The sequence below is a fragment of the Somniosus microcephalus genome, chromosome 9 (genome assembly GCF_052327205.1).
Source record: "Somniosus microcephalus isolate GS21.2 chromosome 9, FLI_Smic_1.0, whole genome shotgun sequence".
Lineage (NCBI taxonomy): Eukaryota > Metazoa > Chordata > Chondrichthyes > Squaliformes > Somniosidae > Somniosus > Somniosus microcephalus.
In genome coordinates, this window is record NC_140995.1 from 69,892,709 (window position 1) to 69,920,537 (window position 27,829).

The following is a 27,829-nucleotide window of genomic DNA, read 5'->3' on the forward strand; positions in this document are numbered from 1 at the left end:
ATGGTCAGTATTGTGGACATGGTCAGTATTGTAGATGGGGCCAGTATTGTGGACATGATCAGCATTGTCGACAGGGTCAGTATTGTGGGTGGAATAAGTATTGTGGATGGAGTCAGTATTGTGGACGGGGTCAGTATTGTGGTCATGGTCAGTTTTGTGAATGGTGTCAGTATTGTGTACGGGGTCAGTATTGTGGAGGAATCATTATTGTGGACAGGGTCAATTTTGTGGACAGGGTCAGTATTGTGGACCAGGTCAGTACTGTGGACCAGGTCAATATTGCAGATATGGTCAGTATTGTGGACATTGTCAGTATTGTGGATGGGTCAGTATTGTGGACGGGGTCAGTATTGTGGAAGAGGTCAGTATTGTGGACGGGGTCAGTATTGTGGACAGGGTCAGTAATGAGGACGGGATCAGAATTGTGGACACTGTCATTATTGTGGACGGGTTCAGTATTGTGGACATTGTCAGTAATGTGTACCTGGACAGTATTGTGGGCAGGGTCAGTATTGTCGACATGGTCAGTATTGTGCACGGGGTATTTATTGTGGCATTGTCAGTAATGTGGACATGGTCAGTATTGTGGGCAGTATCATTATTGTGGACGGGGTCTGTATTGTGGATGGGGTCATTTTTGTGGACGTGTCAGTATTGTGGACATGGTCAGTATTGTGTACAGGGTCCGTATTGTGGAATGGTTCATTATTGTGGATGGGATCAATATTGTGGACGGAGTCAGTATTGTGGACAGTGTCACTATTGTTGGCAGGGTCAGTGTTGTGGATGGGTTTATTATTGCGGACGGGATCAGTATTGTGGACGGGGCCAGTATTGTGGACAGGGTCAGTATTGTGTGCGGGATCAGTATTGTGGATGGTGTCAGTATTGTTGACGGGGTCAGTATTGTGGACGGGGTCAGTATTGTGGAAGAATCATTATTGTGGACAGGGTCAATATTGTAGGCAGGGTCTGTATTGTGGACAGCGTCAGTGTTGTGGACATGGTAAGTATTGTGAAAATGGTCAGTATTGTGGAAAGGGTCAGGTTTGTGGACGTGGTCAGTATTGTGGACATGGTCAGTATCGTGGACAGTGTCAGTATTGTGGACATGGTCAGTATTGTGGACAGGGTTAGTTTTGTGGTTAGGGTCAGTATTGTGGACGGGGTCAGTGTTATGGAGAAGGCCAGTATTGTGGACCAGGTCATTATTGTGGGCAGTGTCAGTGTTGTGGACAGGGTCAGGTTTGTGGACATGGCCAGTATTGTGGACGGTGTCAGTATTGTGTACAGGTTCAGTATTGTGAACGGGGCCAGTATTGTGGACAGGGTCAGTATTTTGGAAATGGTCAGTATTGTGGACATGGTCAGTATTGTGGACAGGGTCAGTATTGTGGGTGGAATAAGTATTGTGGATGGAGTCAGTATTGTGGACGGGGTCAGTTCTGTGGACATGGTCAGTTTTGTGGATGGTGTCAGTATTGTGGACGGGGTCAATATTGTAGAGGAATCATTATTGTGGACAGGGTCAATATTGTGGGCAGGGTCTGTATTGTGGACAGGGTCAGTGTTGTGGACATGGTCAGTATTGTGAACATGGTCAGTATTGTGGATTTTTTTTTATTCATTGATGGACCAGGTCAGTGTTGTGGACGCGGTCAGTATTGTGGACAGATTCAGGTTTGTGGACAGTTTCAGTATTGTGGACCAGGTCAGTGTTGTGGACGGGTTCAGTATTGTGGATTGGTAAATAGTGTGGACATGGTCAGTAATGTGGATGTGGTCAGCATTGTGGATGATGTCAGTATTGTGGATGGGGACAGTATTGTGGACAGGGTCAGTATTGTGGACTGGGTCAGTATTGTGGACGGGGCCAGTATTGTGGACAGGGTCAGTATTGTGTGCGGGATCAGTATTGTGGATGGTGTCAGTATTGTTGACGGGGTCAGTATTGTGGACGGGGTCAGTATTGTGGAAGAATCATTATTGTGGACAGGGTCAATATTGTAGGCAGGGTCTGTATTGTGGACAGCGTCAGTGTTGTGGACATGGTAAGTATTGTGAAAATGGTCAGTATTGTGGAAAGGGTCAGGTTTGTGGACGTGGTCAGTATTGTGGACATGGTCAGTATCGTGGACAGTGTCAGTATTGTGGACATGGTCAGTATTGTGGACAGGGTCAGTTTTGTGGACATGGCCAGTATTGTGGACGGTGTCAGTATTGTGTACAGGTTCAGTATTGTGAACGGGGCCAGTATTGTGGACAGGGTCAGTATTTTGGAAATGGTCAGTATTGTGGACATGGTCAGTATTGTGGACAGGGTCAGTATTGTGGGCGGAATAAGTATTGTGGATGGAGTCAGTATTGTGGACGGGGTCAGTTCTGTGGACATGGTCAGTTTTGTGGATGGTGTCAGTATTGTGGACGGGGTCAATATTGTAGAGGAATCATTATTGTGGACAGGGTCAATATTGTGGGCAGGGTCTGTATTGTGGACAGGGTCAGTGTTGTGGACATGGTCAGTATTGTGAACATGGTCAGTATTGTGGATTTTTTTTTATTCATTGATGGACCAGGTCAGTGTTGTGGACGCGGTCAGTATTGTGGACAGATTCAGGTTTGTGGACAGTTTCAGTATTGTGGACCAGGTCAGTGTTGTGGACGGGTTCAGTATTGTGGATTGGTAAATATTGTGGACATGGTCAGTAATGTGGATGTGGTCAGCATTGTGGATGATGTCAGTATTGTGGATGGGGACAGTATTGTGGACAGGGTCAGTATTGTGGACTGGGTCAGTATTGTGGATGGGGTCAGTATTTTGGACAGAGTCAGTATTGTGGACAGGTTCAGTATTGTGGACAAGGTCAGTATTGCGGACGGGGTCAGAATTGGTTACAGGGTCAGTGTTGTGGACATGGTCAGTATTGTGGACGGGTCAGTATTGTGGACAGTGTCAGTATTGTGGACGGGGTCAGTATTGTGGATGGGGCCAGCATTGTAAGCGGAGCCGGTATTGTATAAAGTGTCAGTGTTGTGGGCGGAGTCTATTCTGGACAAGTCAGTATTGTGGACTAGGTCAGTATTGTGGACAGGGTCAGTAAAGTGAAAGGGGTTAGTACTGTGCACTGGGTCAGCATTGTGGACAGGGTCAGTATTGTGGGCAGTGTCAGTATTGTGGATGGGGTCAGTATTGTGGACAGGGTCAGTATAGTGGACAGGATCAGTATTATGGACATGGTCAGTATTGTGGACAGGGTCAGTATTGTGGGTGGGGTCAGTATTGTGTGCAGGGTCAGTATTAGAGTCATAGAGTCATAGAGCTATACAGCACGGATAGAGGCCCTTCGGCCCATCGTGTCCATGCCGGCCATCAAGCCCTGTCTAATCTAATCCCATATTCCAGCATTCGGTCCGTAGCCTTGTATGTTATGGCATTTCAAGTGCTCATCCAAATGCTTCTTCAATGTTGTGAGGGTTCCTGCCTCCACAACCCTTTCAGGCAGTGAGTTCCAGACTCCAACCACCCTCTGGGTGAAAAAGTTCTTTCTCAAAACCCCTCTAAACCTCCCGCCCTTTACCTTGAATCTATGCCCCCTAGTTATTGACCCTTCTACTAAGGGAAAAAGCTCCTCAGTATCCATTCTATCTATGCCCCTCATAATTTTGTACACCTCAATCATGTCCCCCCTCAGCCTCCTCTGCTCCAAGGAAAACAAACCCAATCTGCCCAGTCTTTCTTCATAGCTGAAGCGCTCCAGCCCTGGTAACATCCTGGTGAATCTCCTCTGCACCCTCTCCAAAGCGATCACATCCTTCCTATAGTGTGGCGACCAGAACTGCACACAGTATTCCAGCTGTGGCCTAACCAGTGTTTTATACAGCTCCATCATAACCTCCTTGCTCTTATATTCTATGCCTCGGCTAATGAAGGCAAGTATCCCATATGCCTTTTTTACCACCTTTTCCACCTGTTCAGCCGCCTTCAGGGATCTGTGTACTTGCACACCCAGATCCCTCTGCACCTCCGTCTTGACTAGGGTCTTACCATTCATTGTGTATTCCCTTGCCTTGTTAGTCCCCCCAAAGTGCATCACCTCGCACTTTTCCGGGTTAAATTCCATTTGCCACTGTTCCGCCCATCTGACCAACCCATCTATATCGTCCTGCAGACTGAGGCTACCCTCCTCGCTATTTACCACCCTACCAATTTTTGTATCATCCGCGAACTTACTGATCATACCTTTTACATTCATATCCAAGTCATTAATGTGGACCACAAACAACAAGGGACCCAGCACCAATCCCTGTGGCACCCCACTGGCCACAGGCTTCCAGTCACAAAAACAACCTTCGACCATCACCCTCTGCCTTCTGCCACTAAGCCAGTTTTGTATCCAATGTGCCAAGGCACCCTGGATTCCATGGGCTCTTACCTTCTTGACCAGTCTCCTGTGCGGGACTTCATCGAAGGCCTTACTGAAATCCATGTATACCACATCCACTGCGTTACCCTCATCCACACACCTAGTCACCCCCTCAAAAAATTCAATCAAATTAGTCAGACATGATCTTCCCTTGTCAAAGCCATGTTGACTATCCCTGATTAATCCTTGTCTCTCCAAGTGGAGACTAATTTTGTCCCTCAGAATTTTTTCCAATAATTTTCCTACCACTGATGTCACTATTATGGATGGGGTCAGTATTGTGGACAGTGTCAGTACTGTGGACATGGTCAGTTTTGTGGACAGGGTCAGTATTGTGGATGGGGTCAGTATTGTGGATGGTGTCATTTTGTGAACAGGGTCAGTATTGTGGACAGTGTCAGTATTGTGGACAGGTTCAGTATTGTGGACAGGTTCATTAATGTGGTCAGGGTCAATATTGTGGCCGGAGCCAGTATTTTGTGCAGGGTCAGTATTGTGGGCGGAGTCTATTGTGGACAGGGTCAGTATTGTGGACTGGGTCAGTATTGTCGACATCATCAGTATTGTGGACATGGTCAGTATTATGGACAGGTTCAGTGTTGTGGACAGGGGCAGTATTGTGGACATGGTCAGTATTGTGGACAAGGTCAATATTCTGGATGGTGGCAGTATTGTGGACAGGGTCATTATTGTGGACCGGGTCAGTATTGTGGACAGGGGCAGTTTTGTGGATATGGTCAGTTTTGTGGACAGGGTCAGTTTTGTGGACATTTTTTTTTAAATTCATTGATGGGCTGTGGGCGTCGCTGGCTAGGCCTGCATTTAGTGCCCATCCCTAATTGCCCTAGAGAAGATGGTGGTGAGCCGCCTTCTTGAACCACTGCAGTCCATATGGTGTAGGTACACTCACAATGCTGTTAGGAAGGGAGTTCCAGGATTTTGGCCCAGCGACAGTGAAGGAACGGCGATACAGGTCCAAGTCAGGATGGTGTGTGTCTTGGAGGGTATCTTGTAGGTGGTGATGTTCCCATGCGTCTGCTGCCCTTGTCCTTCTAAGTGGTAGAGGTCGCGGGTTTGGAAGGTGCTGTTGAAGGAGCTTTGGCGAGTTGCTGCAGTGCATCTTGTAGATGGTACACACTGCAGCCACAGTGCGCTGGTGGTGGAGGGAGTGAATGTTGAAGGTGGTGGATGGAGTGCCAATCAAGCGGGCTGCTTTATCCTGAATGGTGTTGAACTTCTTGAGTGTTGTTGGAGCTGCACTCATCCAGGCAATTGGAGAGTATTCCATCACACTCCTGACTTGTGCCTTTTAGATGGTGGTCAGGTTTGTGGACATGGTCAATATTGTGGAAAGGGTCAGTATTGTGGACAGGGTCAGTATTGTGGACATGGTCAATATTGTGGACAGGTTCAGTAATGTGGACATGGTCAGTATTGTAGACAGGGTCAGCTTTGTGGGCATGGTCAGTATTGTAGACAAGTTCATTATTGTGGACAGGGTTAGTTTTGTGGTCATGGTCAGTATAGTGGACGGGGTCAGTACTGTGGAGAAGGCCAGTGTTGTGGACCAGGTCAGTATTGTTGGCGGTGTCAGTATTGTGGAAAGGGTCAGTATTGTGGATGGGTTCTGTATTGGGGACATGGTCAGTATTGTGGACTATGTCAGTATTGTGGACAGGGTCAGTATTGTGGACACGGTCAGTATTGTGGACGGGGCCAGTATTGTGGACATGGTCAGTATTGTGGACACGGTCAGTATTGTGGGCAGGCTCAGTATTGTGGATGGAATCAGTATTGTGGACGGGGTCAGTATTGTGGACGGAGTCAGTATTGTGGAGGAATCATTATTGTGCACAGGGTCAATATTGTAGGCAGGGTCTGTATTGAGGACGGTGTCAGGTTTGTGGACATGGTCAGTATTGTGGACAGGGTCAGTATTGTGGACATGCTCAGTATTGTGGACAGGGTCAGGCTTGTGGACATGGTCAGTACTGTGGACAGGATTAGGTTTGTGGACAAGGTCAGTATTGTGGACAACTTCAGTATTGTGGACAGGGTCAGTTTTGTGGTCAGGGTCAGTATTGTGGGCGGAGTGAGTATTGTGGAGAAGGCCGGTATTGTGGTCCAGGTCAGTATTATTGGTGGTGTCAGTGTTGTGGACAGGGTCAGGTTTGTGGACATGGTCAGTATTGTGGACAGGGTCAGTATTGTGGACAGTGTCAGTATTGAGGACAGGATCAGAATTGTGGACGGTGTAATTATTGTGGATGGGTTCAGTATTTTGGACATTGTCAGTAATGTGGACCTGGACAGTATTGTGAATGGGGTCGGTATTGTGGACAGGGTCTGTATTGTGCATGGGGCATTTATTGTGGAATTGTCAGTATTTTGGACATGGTCATTATTGTGGACATGGTTAGTATTGTGGGCAGTGTCATTATTGTGGATGGCGTCAGTATTGTGTGCAGGGTCAGTATTGTGGACAGCGTCAGTTTTGTGGACGGGGTCAGTATTGTGGATGGGGTCAGTATTGTAGACAGGGTCAGTATTGTGCGCTGTGTCTGTATTGATGACGGGGTCAGTTTTGTGGATGGGTCAGTATTGTAGACATGGTCAGTAATGTGGACAGGGTCCGTATTGTGGACGGGTTCTTTATTGGGGACATGGTCAGTATTGTGGACTGGGTCAGTATTGTGGACAGGGTCAGTATTGTGGACACGGTCAGTATTGTGGATGGGGCCAGTATGGTGGACATGGTCAGTATTGTGGACAGGGTCAGTATTGTGGGTGGGCTCAGTATTGTGAATGGAGTCAGTATTGTGGACCGTTTCAGTATTGTAGGCAGGGTCTGTATTGTGGACGGGGTCAGATTTGTGGACATGGTCAGTATTGTGGATGGGAAAAGAATTGTGGACATGGTCAAAATTGTGGAAAGGGTCAGTATTGTGGACAGGGTCAGTATTGTGGACAGGGTCAGTATAATGTATATGGTCAGTATTGTGGACAGAGCCAGTATTGTGGACATAGTCAGTATTGCGGACAGGGTCAGTGTTGTGGGGGGGCTCAGTATTGTGGATGGAGTCAGTATTGTGGACAGGTTCAGTATTGTGGACGCGGTCAGTATTGTGGAGGAATCATTATTGTGGACAGGGTCAACATTGTAGGCAGGGTCTGTATTGTGGAATGGGTCAGGTTTGTGGACATGGTCAGTATTGTGGATGGGAAAAGATTTGTGGACATGGTCAAAATTGTGGAAAGGGTCAGTATTGTGGACAGGGTCAGTATTGTGGACAGGCACTATATTGTGGACATGCTCAGTATTGTGGACAGGGTCAGGTTTGTGGACATGGTCAGTATTGTGGATGGGAAAAGATTTGTGGACATGGTCAAAATTGTGGAAAGGGTCAGTATTGTGGACAGGGTCAGTATTGTGGACAGGGTCAGGTTTGTGGACATGGTCAGTATTGTGGACAGGGTCAGTATTGTGGAGATGGTCAGTATTGTGGACAGTATCAGGTTTGTGGACACAGTCAGTATTGTGGACAACTTCAGTATTGTGGACAGGGTTAGTTTTGTGGTCAGGGTCAGTATTGTGGGTGGTGTCAGTATTGTGGAGAAGGCCAGTATTGTGGACTAGTGTAAGAAGTCACACAACACCAGGTTATAGTCCAACAGCTTTATTTGAAATCACAAGCTTTCGGAGCGCTGCTCCTTCGTCAGGTGAAGTGGAGAAATGCATAAAGACACAGCTTATATAGTCAGAGAATCATGTCAGATGTTTACAGGTAATGATTCCAACAGCCATTTATCACACCTCGGCAGAGAGATAATCACAGCAATCAAAGGTGTGAATGGTGTCCAAACAGGTCAGTCAGGAAAACATTACATCAAAGAAGAATGAGGTGTGGTCACAAGGGGTCAAATATTGCAGATGCTGGGGTCTGTATGAAAAACAAAAAAACAGACTAAAAAATTTTTTTTTGCTGGAAATCACAGCAGGTCCGGCCGCATCTGTGTAGAGAGAACAAGCCAATGTCGACTCGAGTCTGGATGACCCTGCATCAGGTGGGGTTAAATGTAGCGTGACATGATCCCAAGATCTCGGTTGAGGCCGTCCTCATGGGTGCGGAACTTGGCTATCAGTTTCTGCTCGACAATTTTGCGTTGTCGTGTGTCTCGAAGGCCGCCTTGGAGAATGCTTACCCGAAGATCGGAGGCTGAATGTCCTTGACTGCTGAAGTGTTCCCCGACTGGGAGGGAACACTCCTGCCTGGTCAGTATTGTGGGCGGTGTCAGTGTTGTGGACAGGGTCAGGTTTGTGGATATGGCCAGTATTGTGGACAGTGTCAGTATTGTGGAGAACGCCAGTATTGTAGACTAGGTCAGTATTGTGGATGGTGTCAGTATTGTGTACAGGTTCAGTATTGTGAACGGGGTCAGTATTGTGGACAGGGTCAGTATTTTGGAAATGCTCAGTATTGTGGACATGGTCAGTATTGTGGACAGGGTCAGTATTGTGGAAAGTGTCAGTATTGTGGACGGGATTAGTATTGTGGACATGGTCAGTATTGTGGACATGGTCAGTATTGTAGACGGGGCCAGTATTGTGGTCATGATCAGCATTGTCGACAGGGTCAGTATTGTGGGCGGAATAAGTATTGTGGATGGAGTCAGTATTGTGGACGGGGTCAGTTTTGTGGACATGGTCAGTTTTGTGGATGGTGTCAGTATTGTGGACGGGGTCAGTAATATGGAGGAATCATTATTGTGGACAGGTTCAATATTGTAGGCAGTGTCTGTATTGTGGACAGGGTCAGTGTTGTGGACATGGTCAGTATTGTGGACGGGGTCAGTGTTGTGGACATGGTCAGTATTGTGGACGGGGTCAGTATTGTGGACCAGGTCAGTACTGTGGACCAGGTCAATATTGCGGACGTGGTCAGTATTGTGGACATTGTCAGTATTGTGGATGGGTCAGTATTGTGGACGGGGTCAGTATTGTGGAAGAGGTCAGTATTGTGGACGGGGTCAGTATTGTGGACAGGGTCAGTAATGAGGACGGGATCAGAATTGTGGACGCTGTCATTATTGTGGACGGGTTCAGTATTGTGGATATGGTCAGTATTGTGCACGGGGTATATATTGTGGGATTGTCAGTAATGTGGACATGGTCAGAATTGTGGGCGGTGTTATTATTGTGGATGGTGTCAGTATTGTGGGCAGGGTCAGTATTGTGGACAGCGTCAGTATTGTGGATGGGGTCTATATTGTGGATGGTGTCAGTTTTGTGGACGGGTCAGTATTGTGGACATGGTCAGTATTGTAGACAGGGTCCGTATTGTGGATGGGTTCTGTATTGGGGACATGGTCAGTATTGTGGACTGGATCAGTATTGTGGACGGGGTCAGTATTGTGGACGGAGTCAGTATTGTGGGGGAATCATTGTTGTGGACAGGGTCAATATTGTGGATGGGAAAAGATTTGTGGACATGGTCAAAATTGTGGAAAGGATCAGTATTGTGGATAGGGTCAGTATTGTGGACATGCTCAGTATTGTGGACAGGGTCAGGCTTGTGGACATGGTCAGTAGTGTGGACAGTGTCAGTATTGTGGACAGGGTCAGTTTTGTGGACAGGATCAGGTTTGTGGACATGGACAGTATTGTGGATAATTTCAGTATTGTGGACAGGGTCAGTTTTGTGGTCAGGGTCAGTATTGTGGGCAGTGTCAGTATTGTGGAGAGGGCCGGTATTGTGGACCAGGTCAGTATTATTGGCGGTGTCAGTGTTGTGGACAGGTTCAGGTTTGTGGACATGGTCAGTATTGTGGACAGGGTCAGTATTGTGGACAGGGTCAGTATTGTGGACAGGGTCAGTATTGAGGACAGGATCAGAATTGTGGACGGGGTCAGTATTGTGGACAGGTTCAGTAATTTGGACATGGTCAATATTGTGGACAGGACCAGTATTGTGGAAATTGTCAGTATTGTGCACAGGGTCAGTATTGTGGACCGGGTCAGTATTGTGGAAATTGTCAGTATTGTGGACGGGGTCTGTATTGTGGACGGAGTCAGTATTGTGGACAGTGTCACTATTGTGGACAGGGTCAGTATTGTGGACAGGGTCAGTATTGTGTGCGGGATCAGTATTGTGGATGGAGTCAGTATTGTGGACGGGGTCAGTTTTGTGGACAAATTTAGTTTTGTGGACGGTGACAGTATTGTTGACGGGGTCAGTATTGTGGACGGGGTCCGTATTGTGAAGGAATCATTATTGTGGACAGGGTCAATATTGTAGGCAGGGTCTGTATTGTGGACAGGGTCAGTGTTGTGGACATGGTAAGTATTGTGAAAATGGTCAGTATTGTGGAAAGTGTTAGGTTTGTGGACATGGTCAGTATTTTGGACAGGGTCAGTATTGTGGACATGGTCAGTATTGTGGACAGGGTCAGATTTGTGGCCATGGTCAGTATCGTGGACAGTGTCAGTATTGTGGACATGGTCAGTATTGTGGACTGGATCTGGTTTGTGGACACGGTCAGTATTGTGAACTAGTTCAGTATTGTGGACAGGGTCAGTTTTGTGGTTAGGGTCAGTATTGTGGACGGGGTCAGTGTTATGGAGAAGGCCAGTATTGTGGACCAGGTCATTATTGTGGGCGGTGTCAGTGTTGTGGACAGGGTCAGTTTTGTGGACATGGCCAGGATTGTGGACGGTGTCAGTATTGTGTAGAAGGCCAGTATCGTAGACCAGGTCACTATTGTGGACGGTGTCAGTATTGTGAACAGGGTCAGTATTGTGGACAGGGTCAGTATTGTGGACAGGTTCATTAATGTGGTCAGGGTCAGTATTGTGGGCGGAGCCATATTGTGTGCAGGGTCAGTATTGTGGGCGGAGTCTATTGTGGACAGGGTCAGTATTGTGGACTGGGTCAGTATTGTTGACATCATCAGTATTGTGGACATGGTCAGTATTATGGACAGGTTCAGTGTTGTGGACAGGGGCAGTATTGTGGACATGGTCAGTATTGTGTACAAGGTCAATATTCTGGATGGTGGCAGTATTGTGGACAGTGGCAGTTTTGTTGATATGGTCAGTTTTGTGGACAGGGTCAGTTTAGTGGACATTTAAAAAAAAAAATAATTGATGGGATGTGGGCGTCGCTGGCTAGGCCTGCATTTAGTGCCCATCCCTAATTGCCCTTGAGATGACGGTGGTGAGCCGCCTTCTTGAACCGCTGCAGTCCATATGGTGTAGGTACACCCACAATGCGGTTAGGAAGGGAGTTCCAGGATTTTGGCCCAGCGACAGTGAAGGAACGGCGATACAGGTCCAAGTCAGGATGGTGTGTGGCTTGGAGGGGAACTTGTAGGTGGTGATGTTCCTATGCGTCTGCTGCCCTTGTCCTTCTAAGTGGTAGAGGTCGCGGGTTTGGAAGGTGCTGTTGAAGGAGCTTTGGTGAGTTGCTGCAGTGCGCCGGTGGTGGAGGGAGTGAATGTTGATGGTGGTGGATGGAGTGCCAATCAAGCGTGCTGCTTTATCCTGAATGGTGTCGAGCTTCTTGAGTGTTGTTGGAGCTGCATTCATCCAGGCAAGTGGAGAGTATTCCATCACACTCCTGACTTGTGCCTTTTAGATGGTGGTCAGGTTTGTGGACATGGTCAATATTGTGGAAAGGGTCAGTATTGTGGATAGGGTCAGTATTGTGGACATGGTCAATATTGTGGACAGGGTCAGTATTGTGGACGTGGTCAGTATTGTAGACAGGGTCAGGTTTGTGGGCATGGTCAGTATTGTAGACAAGTTCATTATTGTGGACAGGGTTAGTTTTGTGGTCATGGTCAGTATAGTGGACGGGGTCAGTACTGTGGAGAAGGCCAGTATTGTGGACCAGGTCAGTATTGTTGGCGGTGTCAGTATTGTGGAAAGGGTCAGTATTGTGAATGGGTTCTGTATTGGGGACATGGTCAGTATTGTGGACTGGGTCAGTATTGTGGACAGGGTCAGCATTGTGGACACGGTCAGTATTGTGGACGAGGCCAGTGTTGTGGACATGGTCAGTATTGTGGACAGGGTCAGTATTGTGGGCAGGCTCAGTATTGTGGATGGAGTCAGTATTGTGGACAGGTTCAGTATTGTGGACGGAGTCAGTATTGTGGAGGAATCATTATTGTGGACAGGGTCAATATTGTAGGCAGGGTCTGTATTGTGGAAGGGGTCAGGTTTGTGGACATTGTCAGTATTGTGGATGGGATAAGATTTGTGGGCATGGTCAAAATTGTGGACAGGGTCAGTATTGTGGACAGGGTCAGTATTGTGGACAGGGACAATATTGTGGACATGCTCAGTACTGTGGACAGGTTCAGGTTTGTGGACATGGTCAGTATCGTGGATAGTGTCAGTCTTGTGGAGATGGTCAGTATTGTGGACAGGGTCCGTATTGTGGAATGGTTCATTATTGTGGATGGGATCAATATTGTGGACGGAGTCAGTATTGTGGACAGTGTCACTATTGTTGGCAGGGTCAGTGTTGTGGATGGGTTTATTATTGCGGACGGGATCAGTATTGTGGACGGGGCCAGTATTGTGGACAGGGTCAGTATTGTGTGCGGGATCAGTATTGTGGATGGTGTCAGTATTGTTGACGGGGTCAGTATTGTGGACGGGGTCAGTATTGTGGACGGGGTCAGTATTGTGGAGGAATCATTATTGTGGACAGGGTCAATATTGTAGGCAGGGTCTGTATTGTGGACAGCGTCAGTGTTGTGGACATGGTAAGTATTGTGAAAATGGTCAGTATTGTGGAAAGGGTCAGGTTTGTGGACGTGGTCAGTATTGTGGACATGGTCAGTATCGTGGACAGTGTCAGTATTGTGGACATGGTCAGTATTGTGGACAGTGTTAGTTTTGTGGTTAGGATCAGTATTGTGGACGGGGTCAGTGTTATGGAGAAGGCCAGTATTGTGGACCAGGTCATTATTGTGGGCAGTGTCAGCATTGTGGACAGGGTCAGGTTTGTGGACATGGCCAGTATTGTGGACGGTGTCAGTATTGTGTACAGGTTCAGTATTGTGAACGGGGCCAGTATTGTGGACAGGGTCAGTATTTTGGAAATGGTCAGTATTGTGGACATGGTCAGTATTGTGGACAGGGTCAGTATTGTGGACAGTGTAAGTATTGTGGACGGGATTAGTATTGTAGACGGGGCCAGTATTGTGGACATGGTCAGTATTGTGGACAGGGTCAGTATTGTGGGCGGAATAAGTATTGTGGATGGAGTCAGTATTGTGGACGGGGTCAGTTCTGTGGACATGGTCAGTTTTGTGGATGGTGTCAGTATTGTGGACGGGGTCAATATTGCAGAGGAATCATTATTGTGGACAGGGTCAATATTGTGGGCAGGGTCTGTATTGTGGACAGGGTCAGTGTTGTGGACATGGTCAGTATTGTGAACATGGTCAGTATTGTGGATTTGTTTTTATTCATTGATGGACCAGGTCAGTGTTGTGGACGCGGTCAGTATTGTGGACAGATTCAGGTTTGTGGACAGTTTCAGTATTGTGGACCAGGTCATTGTTGTGGACGGGTTCAGTATTGTGGATTGGTAAATATTGTGGACATGGTCAGTAATGTGGATGTGGTCAGCATTGTGGATGATGTCAGTATTGTGGATGGGGACAGTATTGTGGACAGGGTCAGTATTGTGGACTGGGTCAGTATTGTGGACAAGGTCAGTATTGCGGACGGGGTCAGAATTGGTTACGGGGTCAGTGTTGTGGACATGGTCAGTATTGTGGACGGGTCAGTATTGTGGACGGGGTCAGTATTGTGGACGGGGCCAGCATTGTAAGCGGAGCCGGTATTGTATAAAGTGTCAGTGTTGTGGGCGGAGTCTATTCTGGACAAGTCAGTATTGTGGACTAGGTCAGTATTGTGGACAGGGTCAGTAAAGTGAAAGGGGTTAGTACTGTGCACTGGGTCAGCATTGTGGACAGGGTCAGTATTGTGGGCAGTGTCAGTATTGTGGATGGGGTCAGTATTGTGGACAGGGTCAGTATAGTGGACAGGATCAGTATTATGGACATGGTCAGTATTGTGGACAGGGTCAGTATTGTGGGTGGGGTCAGTATTGTGTGCAGGGTCAGTATTAGAGTCATAGAGTCATAGAGCTATACAGCACGGATAGAGGCCCTTCGGCCCATCGTGTCCATGCCGGCCATCAAGCCCTGTCTAATCTAATCCCATATTCCAGCATTCGGTCCGTAGCCTTGTATGTTATGGCATTTCAAGTGCTCATCCAAATGCTTCTTCAATGTTGTGAGGGTTCCTGCCTCCACAACCCTTTCAGGCAGTGAGTTCCAGACTCCAACCACCCTCTGGGTGAAAAAGTTCTTTCTCAAAACCCCTCTAAACCTCCCGCCCTTTACCTTGAATCTATGCCCCCTAGTTATTGACCCTTCTACTAAGGGAAAAAGCTCCTCAGTATCCATTCTATCTATGCCCCTCATAATTTTGTACACCTCAATCATGTCCCCCCTCAGCCTCCTCTGCTCCAAGGAAAACAAACCCAATCTGCCCAGTCTTTCTTCATAGCTGAAGCGCTCCAGCCCTGGTAACATCCTGGTGAATCTCCTCTGCACCCTCTCCAAAGCGATCACATCCTTCCTATAGTGTGGCGACCAGAACTGCACACAGTATTCCAGCTGTGGCCTAACCAGTGTTTTATACAGCTCCATCATAACCTCCTTGCTCTTATATTCTATGCCTCGGCTAATGAAGGCAAGTATCCCATATGCCTTTTTTACCACCTTTTCCACCTGTTCAGCCGCCTTCAGGGATCTGTGTACTTGCACACCCAGATCCCTCTGCACCTCCGTCTTGACTAGGGTCTTACCATTCATTGTGTATTCCCTTGCCTTGTTAGTCCCCCCAAAGTGCATCACCTCGCACTTTTCCGGGTTAAATTCCATTTGCCACTGTTCCGCCCATCTGACCAACCCATCTATATCGTCCTGCAGACTGAGGCTACCCTCCTCGCTATTTACCACCCTACCAATTTTTGTATCATCCGCGAACTTACTGATCATACCTTTTACATTCATATCCAAGTCATTAATGTGGACCACAAACAGCAAGGGACCCAGCACCGATCCCTGTGGCACCCCACTGGCCACAGGCTTCCAGTCACAAAAACAACCTTCGACCATCACCCTCTGCCTTCTGCCACTAAGCCAGTTTTGTATCCAATGTGCCAAGGCACCCTGGATTCCATGGGCTCTTACCTTCTTGACCAGTCTCCTGTGCGGGACTTCATCGAAGGCCTTACTGAAATCCATGTATACCACATCCACTGCGTTACCCTCATCCACACACCTAGTCACCCCCTCAAAAAATTCAATCAAATTAGTCAGACATGATCTTCCCTTGACAAAGCCATGTTGACTATCCCTGATTAATCCTTGTCTCTCCAAGTGGAGACTAATTTTGTCCCTCAGAATTTTTTCCAATAATTTTCCTACCACTGATGTCACTATTATGGACGGGGTCAGTATTGTGGACAGTGTCAGTACTGTGGACATGGTCAGTTTTGTGGACAGGGTCAGTATTGTGGATGGGGTCAGTATTGTGGATGGTGTCATTTTGTGAACAGGGTCAGTATTGTGGACAGTGTCAGTATTGTGGACAGGTTCAGTATTGTGGACAGGTTCATTAATGTGGTCAGGGTCAATATTGTGGCCGGAGCCAGTATTTTGTGCAGGGTCAGTATTGTGGGCGGAGTCTATTGTGGACAGGGTCAGTATTGTGGACTGGGTCAGTATTGTCGACATCATCAGTATTGTGGACATGGTCAGTATTATGGACAGGTTCAGTGTTGTGGACAGGGGCAGTATTGTGGACATGGTCAGTATTGTGGACAAGGTCAATATTCTGGATGGTGGCAGTATTGTGGACAGGGTCATTATTGTGGACCGGGTCAGTATTGTGGACAGGGGCAGTTTTGTGGATATGGTCAGTTTTGTGGACAGGGTCAGTTTTGTGGACATTTTTTTTAAAATTCATTGATGGGATGTGGGCGTCGCTGGCTAGGCCTGCATTTAGTGCCCATCCCTAATTGCCCTTGAGAAGATGGTGGTGAGCCGCCTTCTTGAACCACTGCAGTCCATATGGTGTAGGTACACTCACAATGCTGTTAGGAAGGGAGTTCCAGGATTTTGGCCCAGCGACAGTGAAGGAACGGCGATACAGGTCCAAGTCAGGATGGTGTGTGTCTTGGAGGGTATCTTGTAGGTGGTGATGTTCCCATGCGTCTGCTGCCCTTGTCCTTCTAAGTGGTAGAGGTCGCGGGTTTGGAAGGTGCTGTTGAAGGAGCTTTGGCGAGTTGCTGCAGTGCATCTTGTAGATGGTACACACTGCAGCCACAGTGCGCTGGTGGTGGAGGGAGTGAATGTTGAAGGTGGTGGATGGAGTGCCAATCAAGCGGGCTGCTTTATCCTGAATGGTGTTGAACTTCTTGAGTGTTGTTGGAGCTGCACTCATCCAGGCAATTGGAGAGTATTCCATCACACTCCTGACTTGTGCCTTTTAGATGGTGGTCAGGTTTGTGGACATGGTCAATATTGTGGAAAGGGTCAGTATTGTGGACAGGGTCAGTATTGTGGACATGGTCAATATTGTGGACGGGTCAGTATTGTGGACAGTGTCAGTATTGTGGACGGGGTCAGTATTGTGGACGGGGCCAGCATTGTAAGCGGAGCCGGTATTGTATAAAGTGTCAGTGTTGTGGGCGGAGTCTATTCTGGACAAGTCAGTATTGTGGACTAGGTCAGTATTGTGGACAGGGTCAGTAAAGTGAAAGGGGTTAGTACTGTGCACTGGGTCAGCATTGTGGACAGGGTCAGTATTGTGGGCAGTGTCAGTATTGTGGATGGGGTCAGTATTGTGGACAGGGTCAGTATAGTGGACAGGATCAGTATTATGGACATGGTCAGTATTGTGGACAGGGTCAGTATTGTGGGTGGGGTCAGTATTGTGTGCAGGGTCAGTATTAGAGTCATAGAGTCATAGAGCTATACAGCACGGATAGAGGCCCTTCGGCCCATCGTGTCCGTGCCGGCCATCAAGCCCTGTCTAATCTAATCCCATATTCCAGCATTCGGTCCGTAGCCTTGTATGTTATGGCATTTCAAGTGCTCATCCAAATGCTTCTTCAATGTTGTGAGGGTTCCTGCCTCCACAACCCTTTCAGGCAGTGAGTTCCAGACTCCAACCACCCTCTGGGTGAAAAAGTTCTTTCTCAAAACCCCTCTAAACCTCCCGCCCTTTACCTTGAATCTATGCCCCCTAGTTATTGACCCTTCTACTAAGGGAAAAAGCTCCTCAGTATCCATTCTATCTATGCCCCTCATAATTTTGTACACCTCAATCATGTCCCCCCTCAGCCTCCTCTGCTCCAAGGAAAACAAACCCAATCTGCCCAGTCTTTCTTCATAGCTGAAGCGCTCCAGCCCTGGTAACATAGATACATAGATACATAGAAGATAGGAGCAGGAGTAGGCCATTCGGCCCTTCGTGCCTGCTCCGCCATTCGATGAGGTCATGGCTGATCCTTTAATTCAGTATCCCGTCCCCGCCTTCTCTCCGTAACCCTTAACCCCTTTTGCCCGTAGAAATATATCTAATTCCCTCTTAAATATATTTAATGAGCTGGCGTACACTGCCCTCTGTGGCAATGAGTTCCACAGGTTCACCACTCTCTGAGTGAAGAAATTCCCCCTCATCTCTGTCCTAAATGGTTTAGCCCTTATCCTTAAATTATGTCCTCTAGTTCTGTTCTCACCCGCCAAGGGAAACATTCCTTCTGCATCCAGTCTGTCTAGACCTGTCAGAATTTTATACACTTCTATGAGGTCCCCTCTCAATCTTCTAAACTCCAGTGTGTACATCCCTAAACTACATAGTCTCTCCTCATAGGTCATTCCCGCCATTCCTGGTATCAGCCTGGTGAATCTCCTCTGCACCCTCTCCAAAGCGATCACATCCTTCCTATAGTGTGGCGACCAGAACTGCACACAGTATTCCAGCTGTGGCCTAACCAGTGTTTTATACAGCTCCATCATAACCTCCTTGCTCTTATATTCTATGCCTCGGCTAATGAAGGCAAGTATCCCATATGCCTTTTTTACCACCTTTTCCACCTGTTCAGCCGCCTTCAGGGATCTGTGTACTTGCACACCCAGATCCCTCTGCACCTCCGTCTTGACTAGGGTCTTACCATTCATTGTGTATTCCCTTGCCTTGTTAGTCCCCCCAAAGTGCATCACCTCGCACTTTTCCGGGTTAAATTCCATTTGCCACTGTTCCGCCCATCTGACCAACCCATCTATATCGTCCTGCAGACTGAGGCTACCCTCCTCGCTATTTACCACCCTACCAATTTTTGTATCATCCGCGAACTTACTGATCATACCTTTTACATTCATATCCAAGTCATTAATGTGGACCACAAACAGCAAGGGACCCAGCACCGATCCCTGTGGCACCCCACTGGCCACAGGCTTCCAGTCACAAAAACAACCTTTGACCATCACCCTCTGCCTTCTGCCACTAAGCCAGTTTTGTATCCAATGTGCCAAGGCACCCTGGATTCCATGGGCTCTTACCTTCTTGACCAGTCTCCTGTGCGGGACTTCATCGAAGGCCTTACTGAAATCCATGTATACCACATCCACTGCGTTACCCTCATCCACACACCTAGTCACCCCCTCAAAAAATTCAATCAAATTAGTCAGACATGATCTTCCCTTGACAAAGCCATGTTGACTATCCCTGATTAATCCTTGTCTCTCCAAGTGGAGACTAATTTTGTCCCTCAGAATTTTTTCCAATAATTTTCCTACCACTGATGTCACTATTATGGACGGGGTCAGTATTGTGGACAGTGTCAGTACTGTGGACATGGTCAGTTTTGTGGACAGGGTCAGTATTGTGGATGGGGTCAGTATTGTGGATGGTGTCATTTTGTGAACAGGGTCAGTATTGTGGACAGTGTCAGTATTGTGGACAGGTTCAGTATTGTGGACAGGTTCATTAATGTGGTCAGGGTCAATATTGTGGCCGGAGCCAGTATTTTGTGCAGGGTCAGTATTGTGGGCGGAGTCTATTGTGGACAGGGTCAGTATTGTGGACTGGGTCAGTATTGTCGACATCATCAGTATTGTGGACATGGTCAGTATTATGGACAGGTTCAGTGTTGTGGACAGGGGCAGTATTGTGGACATGGTCAGTATTGTGGACAAGGTCAATATTCTGGATGGTGGCAGTATTGTGGACAGGGTCATTATTGTGGACCGGGTCAGTATTGTGGACAGGGGCAGTTTTGTGGATATGGTCAGTTTTGTGGACAGGGTCAGTTTTGTGGACATTTTTTTTTTAATTCATTGATGGGATGTGGGCGTCGCTGGCTAGGCCTGCATTTAGTGCCCATCCCTAATTGCCCTTGAGAAGATGGTGGTGAGCCGCCTTCTTGAACCACTGCAGTCCATATGGTGTAGGTACACTCACAATGCTGTTAGGAAGGGAGTTCCAGGATTTTGGCCCAGCGACAGTGAAGGAACGGCGATACAGGTCCAAGTCAGGATGGTGTGTGTCTTGGAGGGTATCTTGTAGGTGGTGATGTTCCCATGCGTCTGCTGCCCTTGTCCTTCTAAGTGGTAGAGGTCGCGGGTTTGGAAGGTGCTGTTGAAGGAGCTTTGGCGAGTTGCTGCAGTGCATCTTGTAGATGGTACACACTGCAGCCACAGTGCGCTGGTGGTGGAGGGAGTGAATGTTGAAGGTGGTGGATGGAGTGCCAATCAAGCGGGCTGCTTTATCCTGAATGGTGTTGAACTTCTTGAGTGTTGTTGGAGCTGCACTCATCCAGGCAATTGGAGAGTATTCCATCACACTCCTGACTTGTGCCTTTTAGATGGTGGTCAGGTTTGTGGACATGGTCAATATTGTGGAAAGGGTCAGTATTGTGGACAGGGTCAGTATTGTGGACATGGTCAATATTGTGGACAGGTTCAGTAATGTGGACATGGTCAGTATTGTAGACAGGGTCAGCTTTGTGGGCATGGTCAGTATTGTAGACAAGTTCATTATTGTGGACAGGGTTAGTTTTGTGGTCATGGTCAGTATAGTGGACGGGGTCAGTACTGTGGAGAAGGCCAGTGTTGTGGACCAGGTCAGTATTGTTGGCGGTGTCAGTATTGTGGAAAGGGTCAGTATTGTGGATGGGTTCTGTATTGGGGACATGGTCAGTATTGTGGACTATGTCAGTATTGTGGACAGGGTCAGTATTGTGGACACGGTCAGTATTGTGGACGGGGCCAGTATTGTGGACATGGTCAGTATTGTGGACACGGTCAGTATTGTGGGCAGGCTCAGTATTGTGGATGGAATCAGTATTGTGGATGGGGTCAGTATTGTGGACGGAGTCAGTATTGTGGAGGAATCATTATTGTGCACAGGGTCAATATTGTAGGCAGGGTCTGTATTGTGGACGGTGTCAGGTTTGTGGACATGGTCAGTATTGTGGACAGGGTCAGTATTGTGGACATGCTCAGTATTGTGGACAGGGTCAGGCTTGTGGACATGGTCAGTACTGTGGACAGGATTAGGTTTGTGGACAAGGTCAGTATTGTGGACAACTTCAGTATTGTGGACAGGGTCAGTTTTGTGGTCAGGGTCAGTATTGTGGGCGGTGTCAGTATTGTGGAGAAGGCCGGTATTGTGGTCCAGGTCAGTATTATTGGCGGTGTCAGTGTTGTGGACAGGGTCAGGTTTGTGGACATGTTCAGTATTGTGGACAGGGTCAGTATTGTGGACAGTGTCAGTATTGAGGACAGGATCAGAATTGTGGACGGTGCAATTATTGTGGATGGGTTCAGTATTTTGGACATTGTCAGTAATGTGGACCTGGACAGTATTGTGAATGGGGTCGGTATTGTGGACAGGGTCTGTATTGTGCATGGGGTATTTATTGTGGTATTGTCAGTATTTTGGACATGGTCATTATTGTGGACATGGTTAGTATTGTGGGCAGTGTCATTATTGTGGATGGCGTCAGTATTGTGTGCAGGGTCAGTATTGTGGACAGCGTCAGTTTTGTGGACGGGGTCAGTATTGTGGATGGGATCAGTATTGTAGACAGGGTCAGTATTGTGCGCTGTGTCTGTATTGATGACGGGGTCAGTGTTGTGGACATGGTCAGTATTGTGGACGGGGTCAGTATTGTGGACCAGGTCAGTACTGTGGACCAGGTCAATATTGCGGACGTGGTCAGTATTGTGGACATTGTCAGTATTGTGGATGGGTCAGTATTGTGGACGGGGTCAGTATTGTGGAAGAGGTCAGTATTGTGGACGGGGTCAGTATTGTGGACAGGGTCAGTAATGAGGACGGGATCAGAATTGTGGACGCTGTCATTATTGTGGACGGGTTCAGTATTGTGGATATGGTCAGTATTGTGCACGGGGTATATATTGTGGGATTGTCAGTAATGTGGACATGGTCAGAATTGTGGGCGGTGTTATTATTGTGGATGGTGTCAGTATTGTGGGCAGGGTCAGTATTGTGGACAGCGTCAGTATTGTGGATGGGGTCTATATTGTGGATGGGGTCAGTTTTGTGGACGGGTCAGTATTGTGGACATGGTCAGTATTGTAGACAGGGTCCATATTGTGGATGGGTTCTGTATTGGGGACATGGTCAGTATTGTGGACTGGATCAGTATTGTGGACGGGGTCAGTATTGTGGACGGAGTCAGTATTGTGGAGGAATCATTATTGTGGACAGGGTCAATATTGTGGATGGGAAAAGATTTGTGGACATGGTCAAAATTGTGGAAAGGATCAGTATTGTGGATAGGGTCAGTATTGTGGACATGCTCAGTATTGTGGACAGGGTCAGGCTTGTGGACATGGTCAGTAGTGTGGACAGTGTCAGTATTGTGGACATGGTCAGTATTGTGGACAGGATCAGGTTTGTGGACATGGACAGTATTGTGGATAATTTCAGTATTGTGGACAGGGTCAGTTTTGTGGTCAGGGTCAGTATTGTGGGCGGTGTCAGTATTGTGGAGAGGGCCGGTATTGTGGACCAGGTCAGTATTATTGGCGGTGTCAGTGTTGTGGACAGGGTCAGGTTTGTGGACATGGTCAGTATTGTGGACAGGGTCAGTATTGTGGACAGGGTCAGTATTGAGGACAGGATCAGAATTGTGGACGGGGTCAGTATTGTGGACAGGTTCAGTAATTTGGACATGGTCAATATTGTGGACAGGACCAGTATTGTGGAAATTGTCAGTATTGTGCACAGGGTCAGTATTGTGGACCGGGTCAGTATTGTGGAAATTGTCAGTATTGTGGACGGGGTCAGTATTGTGGACGGGGTCAGTATTGTGGACCGGGTCTGTATTGTGGATGGAGTCAGTATTGTGGACAGTGTCACTATTGTGGACAGGGTCAGTATTGTGGACAGGGTCAGTATTGTGTGCGGGATCAGTATTGTGGATGGAGTCAGTATTGTGGACGGGGTCAGTTTTGTGGACAAATTTAGTTTTGTGGACGGTGACAGTATTGTTGACGGGGTCAGTATTGTGGACGGGGTCTGTATTGTGAAGGAATCATTATTGTGGACAGGGTCAATATTGTAGGCAGGGTCTGTATTGTGGACAGGGTCAGTGTTGTGGACATGGTAAGTATTGTGAAAATGGTCAGTATTGTGGAAAGTGTTAGGTTTGTGGACATGGTCAGTATTTTGGACAGGGTCAGTATTGTGGACATGGGCAGTATTGTGGACAGGGTCAGATTTGTGGCCATGGTCAGTATCGTGGACAGTGTCAGTATTGTGGACATGGTCAGTATTGTGGACTGGATCTGGTTTGTGGACACGGTCAGTATTGTGAACTAGTTCAGTATTGTGGACAGGGTCAGTTTTGTGGTTAGGGTCAGTATTGTGGACGGGGTCAGTGTTATGGAGAAGGCCAGTATTGTGGACCAGGTCATTATTGTGGGCGGTGTCAGTGTTGTGGAAAGGGTCAGTTTTGTGGACATGGCCAGGATTGTGGACGGTGTCAGTATTGTGTAGAAGGCCAGTATCGTAGACCAGGTCACTATTGTGGACGGTGTCAGTATTGTGAACAGGGTCAGTATTGTGGACAGGGTCAGTATTGTGGACAGGTTCATTAATGTGGTCAGGGTCAGTATTGTGGGCGGAGCCAGTATTGTGTGCAGGGTCAGTATTGTGGGCGGAGTCTATTGTGGACAGGGTCAGTATTGTGGACTGGGTCAGTATTGTTGACATCATCAGTATTGTGGACATGGTCAGTATTATGGACAGGTTCAGTGTTGTGGACAGGGGCAGTATTGTGGACATGGTCAGTATTGTGTACAAGGTCAATATTCTGGATGGTGGCAGTATTGTGGACAGGGTCAGTATTGTGGACCGGGTCAGTATTGTGGACAGGGGCAGTTTTGTTGATATGGTCAGTTTTGTGGACAGGGTCAGTTTAGTGGACATTTAAAAAAAAAATTAATTGATGGGATGTGGGCGTCGCTGGCTAGGCCTGCATTTAGTGCCCATCCCTAATTGCCCTTGAGATGACGGTGTTGAGCCGCCTTCTTGAACCGCTGCAGTCCATATGGTGTAGGTACACCCACAATGCGGTTAGGAAGGGAGTTCCAGGATTTTGGCCCAGCGACAGTGAAGGAACGGCGATACAGGTCCAAGTCAGGATGGTGTGTGGCTTGGAGGGGAACTTGTAGGTGGTGATGTTCCTATGCGTCTGCTGCCCTTGTCCTTCTAAGTGGTAGAGGTCGCGGGTTTGGAAGGTGCTGTTGAAGGAGCTTTGGTGAGTTGCTGCAGTGCGCCGGTGGTGGAGGGAGTGAATGTTGATGGTGGTGGATGGAGTGCCAATCAAGCGGGCTGCTTTATCCTGAATGGTGTCGAGCTTCTTGAGTGTTGTTGGAGCTGCATTCATCCAGGCAAGTGGAGAGTATTCCATCACACTCCTGACTTGTGCCTTTTAGATGGTGGTCAGGTTTGTGGACATGGTCAATATTGTGGAAAGGGTCAGTATTGCGGATAGGGTCAGTATTGTGGACATGGTCAATATTGTGGACAGGGTCAGTATTGTGGACGTGGTCAGTATTGTAGACAGGGTCAGGTTTGTGGGCATGGTCAGTATTGTAGACAAGTTCATTATTGTGGACAGGGTTAGTTTTGTGGTCATGGTCAGTATAGTGGACGGGGTCAGTACTGTGGAGAAGGCCAGTATTGTGGACCAGGTCAGTATTGTTGGCGGTGTCAGTATTGTGGAAAGGGTCAGTATTGTGAATGGGTTCTGTATTGGGGACATGGTCAGTATTGTGGACTGGGTCAGTATTGTGGACAGGGTCAGCATTGTGGACACGGTCAGTATTGTGGACGAGGCCAGTGTTGTGGACATGGTCAGTATTGTGGACAGGGTCAGTATTGTGGGCAGGCTCAGTATTGTGGATGGAGTCAGTATTGTGGACAGGTTCAGTATTGTGGACGGAGTCAGCATTGTGGAGGAATCATTATTGTGGGCAGGGTCAATATTGTAGGCAGGGTCTGTATTGTGGAAGGGGTCAGGTTTGTGGACATTGTCAGTATTGTGGATGGGATAAGATTTGTGGGCATGGTCAAAATTGTGGAAAGGGTCAGTATTGTGGACAGGGTCAGTATTGTGGACAGGGACAATATTGTAGACATGCTCAGTACTGTGGACAGGTTCAGGTTTGTGGACATGGTCAGTATCGTGGATAGTGTCAGTCTTGTGGAGATGGTCAGTATTGTGGACAGGGTCCGTATTGTGGAATGGTTCATTATTGTGGATGGGATCAATATTGTGGACGGAGTCAGTATTGTGGACAGTGTCACTATTGTTGGCAGGGTCAGTGTTGTGGATGGGTTTATTATTGCGGACGGGATCAGTATTGTGGACGGGGCCAGTATTGTGGACAGTGTCAGTATTGTTGACGGGGTCAGTATTGTGGACGGGGTCAGTATTGTGGAGGAATCATTATTGTGGACAGGGTCAATATTGTTGGCAGGGTCTGTATTGTGGACAGCGTCAGTGTTGTGGACATGGTAAGTATTGTGAAAATGGTCAGTATTGTGGAAAGGGTCAGGTTTGTGGACGTGGTCAGTATTGTGGACATGGTCAGTATCGTGGACTGTGTCAGTATTGTGGACATGGTCAGTATTGTGGACAGGGTTAGTTTTGTGGTTAGGGTCAGTATTGTGGACCGGGTCAGTGTTATGGAGAAGGCCAGTATTGTGGACCAGGTCATTATTGTGGGCAGTGTCAGTGTTGTGGACAGGGTCAGGTTTGTGGACATGGCCAGTATTGTGGACGGTGTCAGTATTGTGTACAGGTTCAGTATTGTGAACGGGGCCAGTATTGTGGACAGGGTCAGTACTTTGGAAATGGTCAGTATTGTGGACATGGTCAGTATTGTGGACAGGGTCAGTATTGTGGACAGTGTAAGTATTGTGGACGGGATTAGTATTGTAGACGGGGCCAGTATTGTGGACATGGTCAGTATTGTGGACAGGGTCAGTATTGTGGGCGGAATAAGTATTGTGGATGGAGTCAGTATTGTGGACGGGGTCAGTTCTGCGGACATGGTCAGTTTTGTGGATGGTGTCAGTATTGTGGACGGGGTCAATATTGTAGAGGAATCATTATTGTGGACAGGGTCAATATTGTGGGCAGGGTCTGTATTGTGGACAGGGTCAGTGTTGTGGACATGGTCAGTATTGTGAACATGGTCAGTATTGTGGATTTTTTTTAATTCATTGATGGACCAGGTCAGTGTTGTGGACGCGGTCAGTATTGTGGACAGATTCAGGTTTGTGGACAGTTTCAGTATTGTGGACCAGGTCAGTGTTGTGGACGGGTTCAGTATTGTGGATTGGTAAATATTGTGGACATGGTCAGTAATGTGGATGTGGTCAGCATTGTGGATGATGTCAGTATTGTGGATGGGGACAGTATTGTGGACAGGGTCAGTATTGTGGACTGGGTCAGTATTGTGGAGGAATCATTATTGTGGGCAGGGTCAATATTGTAGGCAGGGTCTGTATTGTGGAAGGGGTCAGGTTTGTGGACATTGTCAGTATTGTGGATGGGATAAGATTTGTGGGCATGGTCAAAATTGTGGAAAGGGTCAGTATTGTGGACAGGGTCAGTATTGTGGACAGGGACAATATTGTGGACATGCTCAGTACTGTGGACAGGTTCAGGTTTGTGGACATGGTCAGTATCGTGGATAGTGTCAGTCTTGTGGAGATGGTCAGTATTGTGGACAGTATCAGGTTTGTGGACACGGTCAGTATTGTGGACAACTTCAGTATCGTGGACAGGGATAGTTTTGTGGTCAGGGTCTGTATTGTGGGTGGTGTCAGTATTGTGGAGAAGGCCGGTATTGTAGACGGGGGTAGTTTTGTGGATATAGTCAGTTTTGTGGAGAGGTTCAATTTTGTGGACATGGTCAGTGTTGTGGACAGTGTCAGTAATGTGTACATTGTCAGTATTGTGGACAGGGTCCGTATTGTGGACAGGGTCAGTATTGTGGATGGCGTTAGTATTGTGGGTGGAGTCTATTGTTGACAGGGTCAGTATTATGGACAGGTTCAGTATTGTGGACGGGGTCAGTATTGTGGACAGGGTCATTATTGTGGACGGGGTCAGTATTGTGGACGGGATCAGTATTGTGGACATGGTCAGTATTGTGGACCGGGGCAGTATTGTGGACGGGTTCAGTATTGTGGACGGGATCAGTATTGTGGACAGGGTCAGTATTGTGGACATTGTCAGTATTGTGGACAGTGCCAGTATTGTGGACAGGGTCAGTATTGTGGACGGAGTCAGTATTGTGCACATGGCAGTTTTGGGAACGTGGTCAATATTGTGGACCAGGTCAGTATTGTGGACATGATCAGTATTATGGACAGGCTCATGCTTGTGGACATGGTCAGTATTGTGGACAGGATCAGGTTTGTGGACATGGTCAGTTTTGTGGACAGGGTCAGTATAGTGGACAGGTTCAGTATTGTGGACAGGGTCTGTGTTGTGGACATGGTCAGTATTGTGAACATGGTCAGTATTGTGGATTTTTTTAATTCATTGATGGACCAGGTCAGTGCTGTGGACGCGGTCAGTATTGTGGACAGATTCAGGTTTGTGGACAGGTTCAGTATTGTGGACCAGGTCAGTGTTGTGGACGGGGTCAGTATTGTGGATTGGTAAATATTGTGGACATGCTCAGTAATGCGGATGTGGTCAGTATTGTGGACGATGTCAGTATTGTGGATGGTGACAGTATTGTGGACAGGGTCA